The following is a 16,133-nucleotide window of genomic DNA, read 5'->3' as shown; positions in this document are numbered from 1 at the left end:
CCTCCTGGGGATCTTTGTTATATAATCCAACTGTATCTTTTGCTTGGGGGCAGGATTTTCAGTTAGGAGATGTTCTTCTGACAGATGGTAAGACACCAATATTTTGCTGGGTTTCTGTAACTCTATGTCTCATCGTCAGAGAAAGTGATGGTGGCTTTCGGATTATAAAAAAGATCTTGCCCCAATCACTTCTCTGTTGTTAAACCTCCCTTCAGGGAGTTGGAGAGATGACTCAGTGGTTAAGAGCATTGACTGCTTTTCCAGATGGGCCCGGGTTCAATTCCCAGCACCCACATGGCAGCTTACAACTGTCTATAACTACAGTTCCAGGGGATCTGACACCCTCACACAAACAAAACACCAATGCACATAAAATAAAAAATCAAATAAATAAAAAAAATGACAACATCCTTTCATCTACCTGCTGTGGGACGGTCTGTATGTCAAATTGCTCTGATTGGTCAATAAATAAAACACTGATTGGCCAGTGGCCAGGCAGGAAGTAGGTGGGACAAGGAGAGAGGAGAATTGTGGGAAGCAGAAGGCTGAGGCGGAGAGACACTGCAGCCGCCGCCATGACCAGCAGCATGTGAAGACGCCAGTAAGCCACCAGCCACGTGGCAAGGTATAGATTTATAGAAATGGATTAATTTAAGATAAAAGAACAGTTAGCAAGAAGCCTGCCACGGCCATACAGTTTGTAAGCAATATAAGTCTCTGTGTTTACTTGGTTGGGTCTGAGCGGCTGTGGGACTGGCGGGTGACAAAGATTTGTCCTGACTGTGGGCAAGGCAGGAAAACTCTAGCTACATCTACCTCCAGCAACTGGAACCTATTTATAACTTTAAATTTTTGTAACTTTCATAACTTTTTCTAATATCTGGAGTTGACTGGGTGACAAAGGAAATCTTTAATCCTTCTAAAAATGACCTAGTGAAAGTTGGTTAAAGTCTTGCTCAGTGTTGGACAGAGGAGAAAATCCATTCTATCCAGGCTGCGCTGTGCCAGCAGTAATCCCTTGCACCCCTTTGCATTACTTAGGAAATCTCTTATCTTCCTATTCCAACATAAAATTTGACACCAGACACAGAAGGTGGGTGCAGGGTCCAGAGGGGAAAGTCCTCTGCAGAGCTGAGCAAGGGTGCAAGGGAAGCAGCCTCTCTGCCCCTTCCCAACCAGACCCTCCTGCTTACCTAACTTTGTGGGTCCCTGCAGCGTGCTCTCCTGCTCTGTGCACCTCCTGGGTGTCTGGCCCTGGTGAGGGCCTGGATGTCATCACTTGCTACCCTTGTGCTCACAATCTCTGTGGCTTCTCTACACCTTACTACACAGGTCTGGGCTCCCAGAGGATGGGTCCACCACTTCAGCTAAGTCAACCACCTGTATTTTGTGGGATTACACAGTGGGGTAGAGATTCTCAGGATGCAGCCATGAGTGCAGTGGGTGGAGGAGGAAACATGGGAGCAGCAGAGGCAGAACGCCCTGCACATCCCATCACTGAGTGTACCTGAGGATCCAGCTACATGATACAAAACAGAGAAAGGGTGGAGAGTGACTCAAGTCAGGAGGCAAGACTAGGAGTCATTTCCAAACAAGTGGCCATGGCACCTCAGGTCTCCAAGCTCATGATAATCTATCAGATCTCTGTGCCTGCCTATCTAGATTCTTCTCCTCCACATGGAGTAAATGACATGCCAAATGTCTTCACAAAATGACTTCACAAAAAGAAAGTCCCTATGTGAACACTATTTGTTCAAAGTGGAGACCCTGCAGCCCTGATACACACAGTGGATAGAACTCTTCTTCCTGCCAACCCTGTAGTTATTTTTGCAACATACTTAAGAAAGCTATGCTCTTTCTACTATAACATAAAATGTGAATAAATTATTTCTCCTATAAGGCTTCCTTCAGTTCACTACGGCAATGATAAACTCTAGGCTCTCAGGAGAACATTATCTGTTTGAGAGCACTTGAATTCCTTACCATAAACCTAATCACTTCTGAATGCTCATATTTTTGGGGGGTGAAATTGTTGCTAATACTGACAACTGAGATTTGACAAAATTTATTTAAATGTATGAGAACAGAAAACCTCTAAACTTGGTCAGCACTATTTTATATTTTAAAGTAACATTTTATCAACACTGTAGCTAGAGTTCTCCTGCCTTGCCCACGGTCAGGACAAATCTCTGTCACCCACCAGTCCCACAGCCGCTCAGACTCTACCAAGTAAACACAGACTTATATTGCTTATAAACTGTATGGCCATAGCAGGCTTCTTGCTAACTGTTCTTATATCTTAAATTAATCCATTTTTATAAATCTATACCTTGCCATGTGGCTCGTGGCTTACTGGCGTCTTCACATGCTGCTTGTCATGGTGGTGGCTGGCAGTGACTCCTCCTGCCTTCCTGTTCTTTCTTTTCTCCTCTCTGTTAGTCCTGCCTATACTTCCTGCCTAGCCACTGGCCAATTGGTGCTTTATTTATTGACCAATCAGAGTAATTTGACATACAGACCATCCCACAGCACAACACAATATCCACTCAATGAACAAGACCCTCCAGTGACATGGACACAGCAAACTATGAGGGATTCTATGATGTTTCAAGTTCCAGAATGTAGGTAGCATCTGCATCAACCTAGTGAAGTGTCAAAGATAGAAATCTCCAACTAAACTATGTGGCGACCTATGCTTCTATCTCAGTACTCAGGATGTCTGCGAGTTCCAGGCCAGCCTCAAAAAAGGTAAAATGACTTGAGGATGTTAATAAAAATACTCCCCCCTCCCATCCCATAACTGAAGAGTTGGCTACACTGTGGATTGCTTGCTTCTCTCGAAGAGGACCAGAGCTGGAGTCCCCGAAGTCTGGCTGCTCACAACTTTCTGTGCATCCTTCTCCACAGCTTGTAATACCCTCTTCTCCTCCATAGGCAATCTCACTCCTAAACTTTACACATACATAGACACACAAACAAACACATGAACAGAAAATAAAGAGAAATCTGAATAATATTCTTTCTGTATAGTTCTGTGAATCTGCATTTCCTACACTGCACACATAAAACTGAAATGTTAAAGGGAGAATCAAAGGACCTCTGGTGGGAAAGCTGAGGATAAGTACAGGCAGACATGTAAACATCTATTATTTTTACCATATCATTGTATTTTGGAAAATAGTTACTACTTTCTTAAACATTCTACTTACATGAGATTTGTTATTAATATGTTCAATGAAGCAAATGTCTCAGAATTCTCAGTTCCTAATGTGGTGACCATGGATTGAGATAGTCCACACAAGCATGAGTACCTTTGGGGGACAATCCATTTCTGAGCCTGTATAGGCACATCCTGACATCAGTGTTTGAGAATTGCTGACTTGGCGGCCCTTCGGTTTGACTCAGAAGGATGTTGTGACCAGGAACAGGTGTGACCAGGACCAGGAGGACAAGGACCAGGGTAAGTAACTCACTGCTCCTGGGATACCAGGTCTCAGAGCTGGATCGGAGCCAGGAAAGTAGTGCCCTAGAGATTCCGCTAACAGGAGTTCATCTTTCCGTGACTCAATCCCAATGCTCTCTATCACTACCACTGGGAATTCTTAGAGAAGCCAATCAGCCTCTTGAATTTTAACATTATCAGATGAACACAGATTCTCACTGACTCACTCTCTACTCTTTAAGCAGGATGAAGACCCTCATACCCCAGGCTCTCCTCCTGCTGCTCCTGGTTACCCTGGCCCTGACCAAGCATCCAAAGGGTGAGTGTAGGAATCTAAAGGGAAAGGACCTAATCTGGGGAAGCAAATGGACTCTACCCTAGGGGTGTAGCACCAAAGAAGCCTGTCTCCTCCCTAGCCCAACCAGAAACTTCTCTTCCCTTCTTCATTTTGCATCCTGTTGTTGCTGGAGGGCTTCTCTCCAGGTTCCCTAAGCCCTGCAGTCCCACAATCCATGTATAAAATAATCACTCAGACGCTTATATTATTTATAAACTGTATGGCCATGGCAGGCTTCTTGCTAACTGTTCTTTTATCTTAAATTAACCCATTTTTATAAATCTATACCTTGCCACGTGGCTGGTGGCTTACCAGAGTCTTTACATGCTGCTTGTCCTGGCGGTGGCTGCAGTGTCTCCCCTCAGCCTTCTGCTTCCCAGAATTCTCCTCTCTCCTTGTCCCACCTACTTCTTGCCTGGCAACCTACTTCCTGCCTGGTCACTGGCCATCAGTGTTTTATTTATATAGAGCAATATCCACAGCATCCTGTCCCCGCCCCCCTCCACCCAGAGCCGTGCACTGGCCTGGACTAGGTGGAGGATAGAGCTCTAAAGGCCCACTGTACCTAGGTTCATACCAGCTGTGCCATTTCCAAACCCTCCTGACCTGGCCCGGCCTCGTGGAGTCCCAGTTCATCTCTGCCAGCTATGTAGACGACACACAATTCATGGGATTCAACAGAAGGGCAGAGACTCAGAGGATGGTGCACCAGGCACCATGGATGGATCAGCAGAAGCCAGAGTATTGGGAGGATCAGACACAGAGCATCATGAGAGAAAAAACATTCTTCAAAGAAGTAATGAAGAAAGTGCTCCACATCCATAACCAGAGCATGGCTGGTGAGTGAACCCCAAGAAGAAACCCCGACCTTCAAGCTCTCCTTTGGGTTGTCCCAGTATGCCATGTCCAAGGATCACCCCCAGAAAATGTAACCCAGGGAGACTAAGCTCCAGAGATCCACGGGACACTGACATGGGTTTCTGAGCAGTGTAAGTCCAAATCTGGCCGCTTAGAAAGGCCACGTGGGAGGGACCGACCCACTGGAGGGCCCCACCAAGGGACCTGGTCCTGTGGGAGGGGGCTAAGAGAGAGTGCTTGACCAGGACATCACACAATCCAGAGGAGGTATGGCTGCATTGTGTTGCCTGGAGGGTACTTCAGTCGCGGGTTCCATGAATTAACCTTCAGTGGCCATGAGTACATCGCACTGAACGAGGACCTGCGCACCTGGACCTTGTCCGGCAAGGCTGCTAAGATGCTCAGAGGAGAGTGGGAAAGGACAGGTTTTGCACAAGTGGTGAAGACTTACCTGAAGGATGAATGCGTTGAGTTACTCCTCGCACAGCTGGACTATGGGAAGGAGACTGCTGAGAACAGGTAAGGACAAATACTGCCTCATCTGCTCTGAGGCTGGAGCTCCTATTCCCTGAGGATTCTTCCTCAGCAGGGAGCAGCTGGAATAAGAACTCAGCCTTGCATCAAAGCGGCAAGAGTGCCATGGGTTTCCTAATGAGAGCGACTCTCATAGGGCTAAGCCTTCTCTCAGGACACTTCAGTTTTTTCAATTAAACAGCAATACCCTTCCACTTGCTTTGTGGACCACGAGCTCTCTCGGGCCTGTTTCCTGTCCACCATGCACAATGACTTTGGAGTCTTTCATCTCCACTGAGTCAGAACCAGAAGTCCATAATCCTAGAAGGAGATCCAGACTCTCCTGCTCTGTGCTGGCTTGTGCTGGTTCTTAAACTTTCCAGGGAGTAGATTACCCGACCCATATCCCGAGTTTAGGCTGATGGGTGGGGTCTGCACAACTCCTTCAAGCCAACTCTCCCTTCCATTCAAAACAAGGTAACAGAGCATTGCTGGATTCCCAGGAAGAAGGCAAAATGACTGGATTTTCCAATTGTTTCCCTCAGACACTCCCAAAATACTTGTAACCCAAAAAGTCAGAACTGATGGGAAAAATCATCCTGAAATGCTGGGCCCTGAACTTCTACCCTGCTGAGATCACCCTGATCTGGCAGAGGGATGGGAGCAACCAGACACAGAACATGGAGATGATGGACACCAGGCCTGCAGGGGATGGGACCTTCCAGAAGTGGGCAGCTGTGGTGGTACCTTATGGGGAGGAGCAGAGATACACATGCCATGTGACTCATGAGGGACTGCCTGAGCCCATCACCCTGAGATGGGGTAAGGACTGGGATTGACCACAGAGTCTATCACAGAGAGAGTGGGAGGCTTTGGGAGAAATGGATCAGGGTCATGACTGATAGCTGAAGGCCAGAGACCTCAATGTTCCTTCCATTCTCTGTCAGAGCCTCCTTAGTTCTCTGTCCCCATCATGCCAATTGTTACTGGCCTGGTTCTTGGAGCTCTGCTTATGGGAGCCGTGGTGACTTTTCTGATATGGAAGAGGAGGACTAAAGGTAAGGAAAGGGCAGGGTCTGAGTTCAAGTCTCCATGGGAATATCAGGTCCAGCTGAGAGTGTGCCCTGACACATGAGAGCAAAGATTCCTCCACACAGTTGCTTATTCAATCTTGTGCTGATGTGCTGACATTAACTCTATTGTGAAGGAAATAATGAACAGATTCATCACTGCAGTGATAGAGGTGGCAGAGATCTGATCCTCAGCTCTCAGAAGTCAGATGGAAAGGTTCCTACTTAGAACACATATCCAGGAGTCCAGTTAGTCCTCCTCATATACAATCTACTATCAGTTTTCCTCATCTTTCTCTGGATCAGTAGTCACAGTTCTGGACACTACAGATAAGGACCAGGAGATTCCTCTAGGCCTTCTAGATCATGTTGCTTCCATGAGCTCTAATACAAGGGAGTATTCCCAGGGGTAAAAGGTGAGGCAGCCGTGTTCAGGTTTGCCAGTCTTTATACTGGGGGCTCTTCCCTGAGACACCTGTGGCAGTGTATACAGGAGCCATGGAGGTTCTCAGCCAGCCCATAGCTGCTCAGCAGTTCCATCTTCAGAGGCTTTGACTTGGTCTTGTTTTGCTTTCCCACGGGGGGGGGGGGGAGGGTAAAGTTCCTAGGATGTCCAGCCTTCTGTTCCAGCTTTAAAAAGTGATACCCTAAAGGGCCTGGTGTGAGACAGGGAGAGGTCAGAGGATAGAACCGTGGGGTGTGGGCACTTCTGGGATTGGGACAGTCTGAGTGTGTGATGGGCTGTTCAGAACATCACCATTTAAGACACTGATCTGAGTTTCTTCCTTGTTCTTTTCTTCTACAGGATAAGACAGCTGGACTGAGCCTGACAGGATTTGTTCTGGTTTCTCCTTCTTTTGTGGCCTCCAGACCTCATGCCTTCTCTTTCTGGTCATGTGTCTTTTTCTTCTAAGCAAAATGTAAACAGGTCATGAGCAGCGACAAGCCTTCTCCCCATATACACCGTGTGTCTTCCCCAGTCATCTCTCATGTTCCAACAGGGCCGGCAAACCTCCATCCCTGATAGAACCGTAGTTTTCACTGAGCTACAGCAACTACAAGAAGTTTTCATGCTTCTTTCTTGAAATTAAGCATTTTTCATGGTTGTGCAACTTCTTTCAGAGTGGGTGACTGATTAGTGTACTAAAAATGAGTAAAGTTTATGGAGAAAATAAAGTCTCAGAACATTATGGAGTCGTGTGTGCTGTGGTAAGTTCATTGCCTCTGGTGGCATTGGTTGCTCTGTGGAGCCAAGCGAGGTCTGGGCTGTGCACAGGTGTCGCTCTGTCAACTCTGGGCTCTCACACAGTCCCTTCCCACCTGTGTCCTCTTGCTACTTCCTCATCCTCGTTCTTTAATAAACCTGTTCACCAGGACATGTGATCAAAAGATCTCAGGCATTTGTAGGGTCTGTCCAGTGTCTGTGCTGTTTTTCATGTTGGCCTTCAGCCTGTTCAGGCTTGAGTCTGATATTCCATTCAGGGATGTTTTGATTCATGTTTTAATGAGAATTATACTTGTTTTCTGTTTTTACTCTTTTTGGTGGGGCCCGCCACCCAGCTCCCAAATAAATTCACATGGCTGCTTATTCTTAATTACAAATGCCCGGCCTTAGCTTGGCTTAGTTTCTTGCCAGGTTTCCTTAACTTATCCTGTCTACCTTTTGCCTCCGGGCTTTTCCGGTTCTCTTATTTCTGTAAATCTTACTCTTGCTCTGTGGCTTGCTGTGTAGCTGGGTGGCTGGCCCCTGGAGTCCTCCTCCTTCTCTGGCTGCTAGCTCTCCCCTCCCAGATTTCTCCTCCTATATATTCTCCCTGCCTGCCAGCCCTGCCTATCCTTTCTCCTGCCTTGCTGTTGGCCAGTTCTTTATTAGGCCATCAGGTGTTTTACACAGGCACGGAGTTAAACAAATGCAACATAAACAAAAGTAACACACCTTAAAACGGTCTCCTGCAGTTTTCAGCTCTGTGTGTCATTGTCTCCTTTCGTCAACTGTCACTGACACCATTCTGTCATTCTGTCATTGTCCCGCAGTAGATCTCTGTGGTATTCTGTCAAAGTTGTTAGGGTCAAAGCCCAGTTTCTGACAGTCATGGGTGTTATAACATGTATGTAATACCAGCACAGAGGAGGTCTGTTAATAGGATGTTTGCAAGTTCAAGATCAACTTCAAATACATACTGAGACCCTATTCCAAAGTAAGTTATTAAACAAATAAATGGATGAATTAAAAACTAAATAGGGTAAGTGATTGACATAGCTGTGCTATGCTAATGCTGAGCCAAAGAAACCTCAGGTAGTATCTGAATTTCTTTTTCTTTTTTTTTTTTTTGGTTTTTCTTTGGTTTTTCGAGACAGGGTTTCTCTTGTGTAGCTTTGCGCCTTTCCTGGAGCTCACTTGGTAGCCCAGGCTGGCCTCGAACTCACAGAGATCCGCCTGCCTCTGCCTCCCGAGTGCTGGGATTAAAGGCGTGCGCCACCACCGCCCGGCTAGTATCTGAATTTCAGACAGAAAGAAGGCCAGTGTAGGGAAAGTTATGTGGAATACACAAATCGGGTGACGAATGATGATGAATGACTTAAATCTCTGGAGGATTTCACAGTAGTGCTTGAAGCCTACGCATGGGATTTCAGAGCATCCATTCATCTTTAGTGAAACTGCAAACCCTTCAAAATGAAGTAAAGTTATCCAGTGCTAAACCCCATCTACAGAAAGGGCACAGCAGACAGAAATTAAGGAGTGGTGTAGCTGAAGTCAATCGCATCATCAGAAAAACTAACATAATTGACACCTGTAACCCTTTATGCAATGCCTGAGATACAGTATGTGTTGTGCACATAGCAGCTTCTTCTAGGACCAGAGTCTCCTAAAGTGGGGACCTGGGCAGTGGAGTCAGGTTTCTGAAGATGTGATGGGGTCCTTTCTGTGGTGATGTTTTGTTTGTGCTCTAACAAATAAAGCTTGCCTTAAGATCAGAGGGTGGAGCTAGTTAGCCCTTAGTTAACCTAGAGGTCTGGAGGTCTGTACAGATAGGAGATAGAAAGTGATTTGGCTGGGCGGAGAGAGGGATATAAGGCGGACAGAGACAGGAGCTCTGTCCTTTTTGGTTTGAGGAGTTGGGGAGCTAAGATGTGACTTGGCTGCTCCTTTACTTCTCTGATCTTTCAGCATTTATGCCAATATCTGACTCGAGGTTTTTATTATTGAGACCAATTAGAATTCACACTACACTTTTCTGCATGTGTGTCTGTGGAACAGATACCTGCCTCAGGCAAGGGGCACGTTCCTAGAGTCCTTCAACAACAGGGTGCAGCAGCAATCCTCTGTCCAAGAGAGGACATGTGAGCTCAGCTGCTCCGTATCCCCTGGCCTCAGTAGAAGTGCCCTGGTCCTCTCTTTCTCTACTCAAGAGCAGAGCCTGCTTAGCCCCCTTCTCCATCCTGCTTCTCCTTTTAAGTATCTATGGTAACCTAACTTTCTGGCTCACACATATAGGACCAGGGTCCAGACTGAACAGGATCAGGGGCTCACCTCTCAGTGCCCCCAGATTCACATGCCATGTGGTATTTCCATAACAAGGTATTCAGGCTTAGTCTTTGGGATGCTGCTTAGACCTCAGGCCCTCAGGCAAGAAAGTGATTTGCAGGATGAGTCTCAGGTTCAGAGAATGGACAGATTGATCCTGAGCATGGCAGCAGTAAAGGAGGGTCTATTAGGGATATGGCCAGACTTTCCCCATGTGCCTGAGGTCCTAGCTCTGATAGTAGAACCAGAGAGAGGTCTTTGAGGGACCACTGGCTTAATGAAAATCACAAGGATCAGAATTCACAAACCCTGCAAGTCCCCTCTAATAAGAACAACTGTCCTTGGATCCACAAGTCCAACTTCTGACCCCAGGTTGGAGTTATTTGTTATTATCTCTGATGAAGTTAGGGTCTCAAAACTCAGTTCCCAACACAGTCAGTATGGATTGATATAAGCCACATAAACTTATTTACCTTGGAGATACACAGGAATTCTAAGTGTATATAGACATCTTGAGAGCTAAATGATCTAGGACTGTTGACTTATTGGTCCCTGGGCTGTGACTGAGAAGGAAGTTGTGACCCAGGCTAGGAGGACATGGATCAGGGTAAAATAACTTGTCTCCGGACACTGCTTCCAGGATTCCAGGCCCAAGAGCTGGGTCAGAGTGAGGAGGCAGGCTTTAGTTTATTTTAGTTTTGTCAATTTGACAAGCTAGCTTTATACTGGAAGAGGAACTTTAATGGAGAAAATGCCTCTATCAGAATGCCTCTAGGCTAGGTTGTAAGGCATTTTCTTGATCAATGATTGAAGTTGGCGGGTCCAACTCACTGTGAGTGCAGCCACTGCCAGCAAGCAGCATTCCTCCATGGATATTGCTTCAGTTCCTGCTTCAGGTTCTTGCTGTACTTCCTCAGTGATGGCATGTGACCTGGGATTCATCAGATGAAGTAAACTCTTTTTTTCCTCAAGTTTTTTCTTCATAGAGATTTGTTACAGCAATTGAAAAGCAGACTAACACAAACCACCACTGGGCATGTATGACAACCTTACAGCTATCCAAACTTGTTTTTGACAGAGGGCATTGGTTTATGGGTTAGTTTTAGTTTTTACTTATATGTATGTTTGTGTGTGTATAGTACTTGCCAGTCAATTGGAGGTGCATGTACTATAATCTAGGAGAGCACATCAAATCCCATGGAGCTGGAGTTCCAGGAGGTTGTGAGTAGTATTTTGTTAATGTTTGGAAATGAACTCATGTCAACTGTAAAAGCAGTTAGCATTTTTAAAAGCTAAGCCACCCTTTCAAACCCAGGGTAGTTACATTACTCTTTGCTGGATTCCAGGGCCTAGAACAAGGCCAGGCACTTGGTAGATTCTCCAACATTACCTGGGGTATATCTGAGAAGCAGACCTCCTAAAAGAGGAGCCTAGAGAAGGAAAGGCAGGTTTCTTGTTCATGTGGTGGAGATGTTCTTCTCCCATGTATGTGAGACATTCTATCCAGCTCAGGCCTGCAGACCTTCCTCCAGCAAGTCCTAGAGACCCCTCTACACCTGGACACAGCACCAAGCCTCTGGCCAAGTGCTGAAACCTGAGCCACGTCTGACCTCACAGCCCTTGGAGTCAGCAGGGAGGGACAACTTAGGTAGAGGGAGTCTTCCTCCTTCTGCATGTCTGATGCTTCCCATTTCTCCCCTAACCTTGCAACAGCTATACAGCCATGGGAGCTGCCCCAGGCCACAGACCCAAACTATGGCATCAATGTAAGATCATAACTAAGCAATGATGTCTGTATGGACACAGATGTGACAAGAGGAGGCCACATCTGCATAGGACCCAAAAAATGATAAGGGTAAGTACACTTTGGTCCTTAATCTTAGAGATATTAAATGGTGGCCATAACTTAGATGGTATGATGTTGTTTAGAAGGTTCCCCATGGGTGTACAGAGTATTGTGCTGCATGTCTGGGTCTTGAGGGTCTGTGGAGGGTCAGCCTGGTGTCACAGGGAGACACTGGGGGGATTTTTTTTTTTTTTTTTTTTTTTTTGGTTTTTTGAGACATGGTTTCTCTGTGTAGCTTTGTGCCTTTCCTGGATCTCGCTCTGTAGACCAGGCTGGCCTTGAACTCACAAAGATCCGTCTTTCTCTGCCTCCCGAGTGCTGGGATTAAAGGCGTGCACCACCACCGCCCGGCCTGGGGGGGATTTTTGCATTGGAAATCATCAGAGATGTCAGTAGTACATTATCTTTCTCAGCTTCTGCTGCTTCTACTCTTGGCCTTCCTTGGGCATGGTGTGCGTGGCCACTGACAGAGCAGCCAACTCCTGTCCTAAATTCCTCCATCCTCCTTCAGATCCCTGTGATCTCTGATCACCAGGAAGCCAAGGCTTAGTACAGGTGCCCTCAGCTGGCCAATAAAAAACTGTGACACAGCAGTGAGGCAATGAAACCCCATAATCAGGGCCAGAGATGGACACTTCAGTGAGGTAGGTAGCCTTTATTTTACTTTCCCTCCTTGATTCTGTCAGCTACATCAGCATCAGGACTAGGACTCAGAAGGATGTTGTGAACAGGACCAGTACAGAGATCACAGTAAGCAACTGGTCCCCAGACACTGCTCCCAGGATACCAGGCCCTAGAGCTGGGTCTGAGTGGAGAATCAGGGCTCTAGAGATTCCTCTCTCAGTAGTTAATCTTTCCATGACTCAACCCACCAGATCTCTGTCACTCCCATTGGGAATTCTTAGAGAAGCATCCTAGTTATAAAGTGGCTAAGGACCAGTCTGGACTCCCTCTAGCTACGCGGTTTCTCTGTCCTTTCCTCTGAGGCTGGCCTCCTGCAGCCCTGGTTCATATTCAGAGTGGTGGGCTACTTGCAAGACTAGGTGATGGTGGGAAACAATAGAGATCTTGGACTTGCTCTGCCGCTACAGCCTGGGTAGGAATGGTGACTGTCACCAGGCAGATAACAATCCAGGAACTCAGCAGGGGTCTCTGTAAAATGGCTTGTGGCTACTGCTCTGGTTGAGTATTGTGTGGCTGGAGTTTTTCTGCCTTGCCCACAGTCAGGACAAATCTCTGTCACCCACCAGTCTCACAGGCGCTCAGACCCAACCAAGTAAACACAGAGACTTATATTGCTTCAAACTGTATGGCCGTGGCAGGCTTCTTGCTAACTGTTCTTATAGCTTAAATTAATCCATTTCCATAAATCTATACCTTGCCACGTGGCTGGTGGCTTACCGGTGTCTTCACATGCTGCTGGTCATGGCGGCGGCTGGCAGTGTCTCTCTGCCTCAGCCTTCCACTTCCCAGAATTCTCCTCTCTCCTTGTCCCACCTACTTCCTGCCTGGCCACTGGCCAATCAGTGTTTTATTTATTGACCAATCAGAGCAATTTGACATACAGACCACCCCACAGCAGTATTGACTGGAAAACTTGTCCTATTATCTCTCCTATGCTGTGGGTGCTTGAAAGTTTTTTAAAAATCTTTCGCTTGCCTCCCCTTATGCCCCTTTAATTCATTCATTTTCTTTGTTTTTATTTTGTTTGCTTGTTTGTACTTAAAGACACGATTTCTCTGTGTAGCCCTGGCTGTCCTAGAACTCGCTCTGTAAGCTGGGCTGGCTTAGAACTTAGAGGTCTGCCTGCCTCTGCCTCCTGAGTGCTGGGATTAAAGGTGTGCGCCACCACTGCCTGGCTATATTTTATTTGTGTATGACACTTTTTCTGCATGTATTTCTGTGAGCCATGCTCATGCTTAGTGGCTGTGGAGGACAGAAAATGTGTTTGGATACCCTGTGATTGGAGTGAGATGGTGGGGTGCTGGGAATTGAACCCAGGTTTCCTGGAAGAGTGGCCAGTGCTTTTAATACCTAGGTCATATATTCAGCCCCCTTTAAATGTTTGTTCCTGTTAGAACTATGGAGATATCCTGGAACTGACTTAAACAGGGCTTTGGTAACTCCTTCTAACAGGGTGGGGGTCCTCTCTAAATACCCCAGTCCTACTTTAGGAACTCAGGATGTTTTCCTTGTCCTAGTTTATAAAATTTCCTGATGATATTTTCAGAGATGTCTGGTCCTCACTCACTACTTCAGACAGCTGTTCCTGAACTTGGAAAGTGTTCCCTGTAGATTCTAGAGGACTATTGCTGTATGTCCTGTTGTCCTCCATCCTGAGGAAGTGGGCATCCCAGACTCATCTGTTTTTGTTTCCTGTATCTACAGGGAATGAGACCTGTCTTCAATACTGAGTATGAGTCTGGTGTGATTCTCCCCAGGTGTCCCTGTTTCTGACAACAGAGGAGTTTCTTTCATTGTCCTACAAGGGCCATGGACCCCTGACCAAGGAATCTCCATGCTATTGTCAAGAGATATTTTAGGGTCAAAGCCTGTTCTCTGGCAGCTGTAATAAGCTCGGATTGGATAATACAATAAGGTAACTAATAACACAGTTACAGTGAAAATCAGAGAAAGGACATTTATTAAATGTGACCACTGTGGGAAGAGGAGCAAACAGGTCCAGTGACTCACTCTGAGTCCCCAGTTTCATCTTTAGGATCCTGACACGAGGTTCAGGTTTAAATATGGGGAAAGAGGAATTTCCCCCCATTTTTCACTTTAATTTTTCTATTTCACTTTGCTAATAAACTAGAGCTTTCTGGTCATCACTCACCTCTTCTCAGTTACCTGACTTTCCCCAGTTTATTCCCTGGAGACTCTCTCTGTCTGTGCCTGTGTGTCCTCCTCCATCATGGGTTTCTTATCCTTGAACTCTGCATTTTCCCACTCCTAACTTCTAAGTGCTGGCATTACAGGTGTGTTCCATGACACACAAATATTCAGAGAAGGTTTAAAGTATGTTGTCTATAAGCGTTGTCAGAAATTTAGCAAGTGACATATAGACATAGGAAGTGTATAATTACTGTGTGCATTTTTTTTTTTTTTTTTTTTTTTTTGGTTTTTCGAGACAGGGTTTCTCTGTGTAGCTTTGCGCCTTTCCTGGAGCTCACTTGGTAGCCCAGGCTGGCCTCGAACTCACAGAGATCCGCCTGGCTCTGCCTCCCGAGTGCTGGGATTAAAGGCGTGCGCCACCACCGCCCGGCTATGTGTGCATTTTTTTTGTGGTTATTGTTGTATTGAGACAAAGTCTCATGTAGCTTAGCATGGTATGGATCTCCTGGTGTTGTTTATGCCTCTCCTTCTGAAGTGATGCAATTACAGGATGTAACTACCATGTCTTGTTCTAGTATAAGAATTTTGTTAATAAATTCCTAGAGAATTTTTTTTTTTAGTGAAAAAAATGGGATAAACTGTGTTATAAGCATTGAGAGCCTAAATTTCATGGTGTCCATTCCCAGTTAAAAGAATCAATGACAAAAAATTATAATTGCTTATACTAGGGATTACATGGACAGAGGTTCATATTCACCTCCCAGAATTTGGGCTCATCACCATCTCTGGACTCCGGTCCACAGGGACTGAATTGCCAGGAAATTGCCGGGAAACTGTACACAAAGAAACTCACTAAAACAAGTACATGCTAATAATAGAGACCATGCAGCCACTGCCGTGTACAGCTGGTGGTTCTTTTCTTCTTTCTGCCCACATTACACTCCTTTGGAACATACTTAATGAAAATATTCTCTTCCTCCTCTAATAAACAATGTAATCAATCCACAGCCCACCAATACCCTCCCTTGTCAGCCACAATGGTGATTAAAATCCAAGTCAACAAGAGAACATTGGTAATTTTAGACACTTAAATATCTCACCATAAATTTAACAACTTCTTATGCTTGTGATATTTAGAGACATATGTGGTGATATTGACAATTGACTTTTTGATAGTTTTTACTTAAATGTGTCAATAATGAAGGATCTAAGGACTTGATCAAACCAAGCTCTCCTTTAAAATTAAGATTCATAAAAACAGCACTTGCTCAATGTACAAGGCTCTGCTATGGACATGGGTGCAGCAGACGATGAAGAATTTAATCACATTTCAAGTCCACAGTGTAAACAACCGTGAAGAAATACTGCTGTGTCAATTTAGAGACATATAAAATGTAAACATCTACAAGGAGCACAGTGTGGGGACCCTGACATTTATTCTCAAGTTTTAATGACTTAGGTGCATGGGTATTTTGCCTCTGTGTAAGTCTATGTATCATGAGCACTCCAGAAGAAGGAATGGGGTCCCCAGGGACTGGAGTCACAGAGAGTGGTGACCAGTCACGTGGATCCTAGGAATCCAACACAGGTTGCCTGGAAGAACAGCCAGTGCTCTTAGCTGCTAAACTAGCTCTTTTTTTTTTTTTTTTTTTTTTTTTTTTTTTTTTTTTTTTTTTTTTGGTTTTTCGAGACAGGGTTTCTTTGTG

At 45.6% G+C, this 16,133-nt stretch overlaps 1 pseudogene; it reads left to right on the top strand.

The window, feature by feature from the left end:
* The first annotated feature begins 2,596 nt into the window (after window positions 1–2,596).
* Window positions 2,597–6,359, top strand: LOC114688485 (annotated as a pseudogene).
* Window positions 6,360–16,133: the final 9,774 nt, after the last annotated feature.

The sequence above is a fragment of the Peromyscus leucopus genome, chromosome 16_21, assembly GCF_004664715.2.
Source record: "Peromyscus leucopus breed LL Stock chromosome 16_21, UCI_PerLeu_2.1, whole genome shotgun sequence".
Classification (NCBI taxonomy): domain Eukaryota; kingdom Metazoa; phylum Chordata; class Mammalia; order Rodentia; family Cricetidae; genus Peromyscus; species Peromyscus leucopus.
The sequence above is the reverse complement of the archived record's forward strand: the minus strand, read 5'-3'. Positions and strand labels throughout refer to the sequence as shown.